At 36.6% G+C, this 4,944-nt stretch overlaps 1 non-coding gene across 1 annotated transcript; it reads left to right on the top strand.

The window, feature by feature from the left end:
* The first annotated feature begins 2,019 nt into the window (after positions 1-2,019).
* LOC148547764 (small nucleolar RNA R71) lies at positions 2,020-2,127 on the top strand. The gene has a single exon (XR_015897008.1). It is a non-coding gene; the product is annotated as a small nucleolar RNA R71 (small nucleolar RNA).
* Positions 2,128-4,944: the final 2,817 nt, after the last annotated feature.

The raw sequence follows: 4,944 nt of genomic DNA, 5'->3' as shown, positions 1-4,944 counted from the left end.
GCCCATTTGCTTCCTTTTCTGGTGTTGAATGCCAGAACCATGCTTGTTCTGGGCATTCAGCGCCAGGATGCTGCCCATTTTGGGCGTTCAGTGCCAGAACCATGCTCTGTTCTGGCGTTGAACGCCAGGCAGATGCTCCTCCAGGGTGTGATTTTTCTTTTGCTGTTTTTGATTCCGTTTTCAATTTTTCTCTTTATTTTGTGACTCCACATGATCATGAACCTATAAAGACATATAACTAAGAAAAATATAGTTAGATAAATAAAAATTGGGTTGCCTCCCAACAAGCGCTTCTTTAATGTCAATAGCTTGACAGTGGGCTCTCATGGAGCCTCACAGATGTTCAGAGCATTGTTGAGACCCTCCAACACCAAACTTAGAGTTTGGATATGGGAGTTTAACATCAAACTTAGAGTTTGGTTGTGGCCTCCCAACACCAAACTTAGAGTTTGACTGTGGGGGCTTGGGTTGACTCTGCTTTGAGAGAAGCTTTTCATGCTTCCTCTCCATGGTTGCAGAGGGAGATCCTTGAGTTTTAAACACAAGGGAGTCCTCATTCCATTGAAGGACTAGTTCACCTCTGTCAACATCAATCACAGCTCTTGCTATGGCCAGGAAAGGTCTTCCTAGGATGATGGATTCATCCTCTTCCTTTCCAGTATCCAAGACTATGAAATCAGCAGGGATGTAAAGGCCTTCAACCTTTACTAACACGTCCTCTACTTGTCCATAAGCCTGTTTTCTTGAACTGTCTGCCATCTCTAATGAGATTTTAGCAGCTTGCACCCCATAGATTCCCAGTTTCTCTATTACAGAGAGGGGCATGAGGTTTATTCCTGAACCAAGGTCACACAGAGCCTTAAAGATCATGGTGCCTATGGTACAGGGTATTATGAACTTTCCAGGATCCTGTCTCTTCTGAGGCAATGTCAGTTGATCCAGATCACTTAGTTCATTGATGAACAAGGGAGGTTCAACTTCCCAAGTATCAATGCCAAATAATTTGGCATTCAGCTTCATGATTGCACCAAGAAACTTGGCAGTTTGCTCTTTAGTAGCATCCTCATTCTCTTCAGAAGAGGAATACTCATCAGAGCTCATGAAGGGCATAAAGAGGTTCAATGGAATCTCTATGGTCTCTAGATGAGCCTTAGAGTCCTTTGGTTCCTCAGAGGGAAGCTCCTTATTGATCACTGGACGTCCCAGGAGGTCTTCCTCCTTGGGATTCACGTCCTCCTCTCCTTCTTTGGGTTTGGCCATGGTGCTTATGTCAATGGCCTTGCACTCTCCTTTTGGATTCTCTTCTGTATTGCTTGGGAGAGTACTAGGAGGGATTTCAGTGATCCTTTTACTCAGCTGGCCCACTTGTGCTTCCAGATTTCTAATGGAAGATCTTGTTTCATTCATGAAACTTACAGTGGCCTTAGATAGATCAGAGACTAAGTTTGTTAAATTAGAAGTATTTTGCTCAGAGTTCTCTGTCTGTTGCTGAGTGGATGATGGAAAAGGTTTATTATTGTTAAACCTGTTTCTTCCACCATTATTAAAGCCTTGTTGAGGCTTTTGATCCTTCCATGAGAAATTTGGATGATTTCTCCATGATGAGTTATAGGTGTTTCCATAAGGTTCACCTAAGTAATTCACCTCTGCTATTGCAGGGTTCTCAGGATCATAAGCTTATTCTTCATAAGAAGCCTCTTGAGTACTATTGGATGCAGCTTGCATTCCATTCAGACTCTGAGAAATCATATTGACTTGCTGAGTCAATATTTTATTTTGAGCCAATATGGCATTCAGAGTATCAACTTGAAGAACTCCCTTCTTCATAGGCGTCCCATTACTCACAGGATTCCTTTCAGAAGTGTACATGAACTGGTTATTAGCAACCATGTCAATGAGGTCTTGAGCTTCTGTAGGCGTTTTCTTTAGATGAATGGATCCACCTGTAGAAGTGTCCAGTGACATCTTTGATAGCTCAGATAAACCATCATAGAATATATCCAGGATGGTCCATTCTGAAAGCATGTCAGAAGGACACTTTTTGGTCAACTGTTTGTATCTTTCCCAAGCTTCATAGAGGAATTCACCTTCTTTCTGTTTAAAAGTTTGAACATCCACTCTAAGCTTGCTCAGCTTTTTAGGAGGAAAGAACTTCACTAAGAAAGCCGTGACCAGCTTATCCCAAGAGTTCAGGCTATCTTTAGGTTGAGAGTCCAACCATATTCTAGCTCTGTCTCTTACAGCAAAAGGGAAAAGCATGAGCCTGTAGACTTCAGGATCTACTCCATTAGTCTTAACAGTATCACATATCTGCAAGAATTCAGTTAAGAACTGAAAAGGATCTTCAAATGGAAGTCCATGAAACTTGCAGTTCTGCTGCATCAGAGAAACTAATTGAGGTTTCAGCTCAAAGTTGTTTGCTCCAATGGCAGGAATGGAGATGCTTCTTCCATGTAAATTGGAATTAGGTGCAGTAAAGTCACCAAGCATCCTCCTTGCATTATTATTATTTTCGGCTGCCATCTCCTCTTCCTGTTCGAAAATTTCTGAAAGGTTATCTCTGGATTGTTTTAATTTAGCTTCTCTTAATTTTCTCTTCAGAGTCCTTTCAGGTTCTGGATCTGCTTCAACAAGAATGTTCTTGTCCTTGCTCCTGCTCATATGACAAAGAAGAGGGCACAGAAAAATAATAATAATAGAGATCCTTTATACCACAGTATAGGGATCCCTTTGTGAGTGGGGGAAAAGAGGGAGACAAAGAATGTAATGTAATGGAAGAAACACAACTGTGAGGAGGGTATAGATGTGAGATGAGATGTTAGTAGATGAATAAATAAATAGAATAAGATGGGAGAGGGAGAATTTTCGAAAATAATTTTTGAAAAAGGGTTAGTGATTTTCGAAAATAGTTTTTGAAAAAGGTTAGTAATTTTTGAAAAATTTTGAAATCAAAAATAAAAATAATTAGTTAATTAAAAAGAAATTTTTGAAAAAGAGGGAAGATATTTTCGAAAATTAGAGAGAGAGAGTTAGTTAGGTAGTTTTGAAAAAGTTAAGAAACAAACAAAAAGTTAGTTAGTTAGTTGAAACAAATTTGAAAAGATAAGAAGTTAGGAAGTTAGAAAAGATATTTTGAAAATTTTTTTGAAAAAGGTATGATGAGAAGATATTTTTGAAAAGATATGATAGGAATTAGTTTTGAAAAAGATTTGATTTTTAAAATCACAATTAATGACTTGATTCACAAGAAATCACAAGATATGATTCTAGAACTTAAAGTTTGAATCTTTCTTAACAAGCAAGTAACAAACTTGAAATTTTTGAATCAAAACATTAATTGTTAATATTATTTTCGAAAATTTTGATAAAGATAAGAAAAAGATTTTTGAAAAATATTTTGAAAAAGATTTTTGAATTTTTTGAAAAGAATGAAAAAGGTATGAGTTTTTGAAAAAGATTTTGAAAAAGATAAGATTTTCAAATTGAAAATTTGATTTGACTCATAAGAAACAACTAAATTTTAAAAATTTTGAAAAAGTCAATTCAAATTTTCGAATTTGATGAGGAGAAAAAGGGAAAAATATTTTTTTTTTTGAATTTTTATGATGAGAGAGAAAAACAATGAAAAATGATGCAATGCATGAAAGTTATGGATCAAAACAATGAATGCATGCAAGAATGCTATGAATGTCAAGATGAACACCAAGAACACTATGAATGTCAAGATGAACATCAAGAACACATTTTTGAAAAATTTTTAATGCAAAGAAAACATACAAGACACCAAACTTAGAATTCTTTAATGCTTAGACACTAAGAATTCAAGAATGCATATGAAAAACGAGAAAAGACACAAAACATGAAATCATCAAGATCAAACAAGAAGACTTACCAAGAACAACTTGAAGATCATGATGAACACTATGAATGCATGAATTTTCGAAAAATGCAAGATGCATATGCAAGTGACACCAAACTTATGATATGACTCAAGACTCAAACAAGAAACACAAAAAATATTTTTGATTTTTATGATTTTCTAATTTTTTTTATTTTTTTTTTCGAAAATTATTATCAAAAAGAAAAATGAGGATTCCAAAATTTTTAATATGAATTTCAGGAATCTTGCATTCTTAGTCTAAAGCTTCAGTCCAGGAATTAGACATGGCTCACTAGCCAGCCAAGCTTTCAATGAAAGCTTCGGTCCAAAACACTAGACATGGCCAATGGCCAGCCAAGCTTTAGCATGTAAATCAGGAACAGCAGCAGGTAGATTAACAACAACTAGCTTCCTCTTGATAAGAAATTGCAAGCCTCAGTCCAAATGAATTTAGACATGGCTTTACAGCCATCCAGGCTTAGCATGCTTCATGAAACACAAGAATTCATTCTTAAAAATTCTGAAGAAAAATATATTTTTGAAAACATTTTTTTTTTCGAAAACAAAGGAGAAAATTTTGAAAGATTTTTGAAAAATTTTTGAAATTAAAACAAAAAGAAAATTACCTAATCTGAGCAACAAGATGAACCGTCAGTTGTCCAAACTCAAACAATCCCCAGCAACGGCGCCAAAAACTTTGTGTTGTTGCCGGATCAAACTTGGCACTGATGTTACCGGACCAAAAGCTTGCCGAAAACTCAAACAATCCCCGGTAACGGCGCCAAAAACTTGGTATGCAAAATTGCTACTCAGGTTGTGAATTGTTGTTCGAAATTGATTCCCTGGCAATGGCACCAGAAACGGATGCACAGGACCATGGTCTAAACATATCTTCACAACTTCGCATAACTAACCAGCAAGTGCACTGGGTCGTCCAAGTAATACCTTACGTGAGTAAGGGTCGAATCCCACGGAGATTGTTGGTATGAAGCAAGCTATGGTCACCTTGTAAATCTCAGTCAGGTGGATATCAAATGGTTATGGAGTTTTCGAAGATAATATAA

The sequence above is a fragment of the Arachis ipaensis genome, chromosome B8 (assembly GCF_059453495.1).
Source record: "Arachis ipaensis isolate K30076 ecotype BB chromosome B8, ASM5945349v1, whole genome shotgun sequence".
NCBI classification, from domain to species: Eukaryota; Viridiplantae; Streptophyta; class Magnoliopsida; order Fabales; family Fabaceae; genus Arachis; species Arachis ipaensis.
Note: the sequence above shows the minus strand (reverse complement) of the source record. Positions and strands in the feature narration are given on the sequence as shown.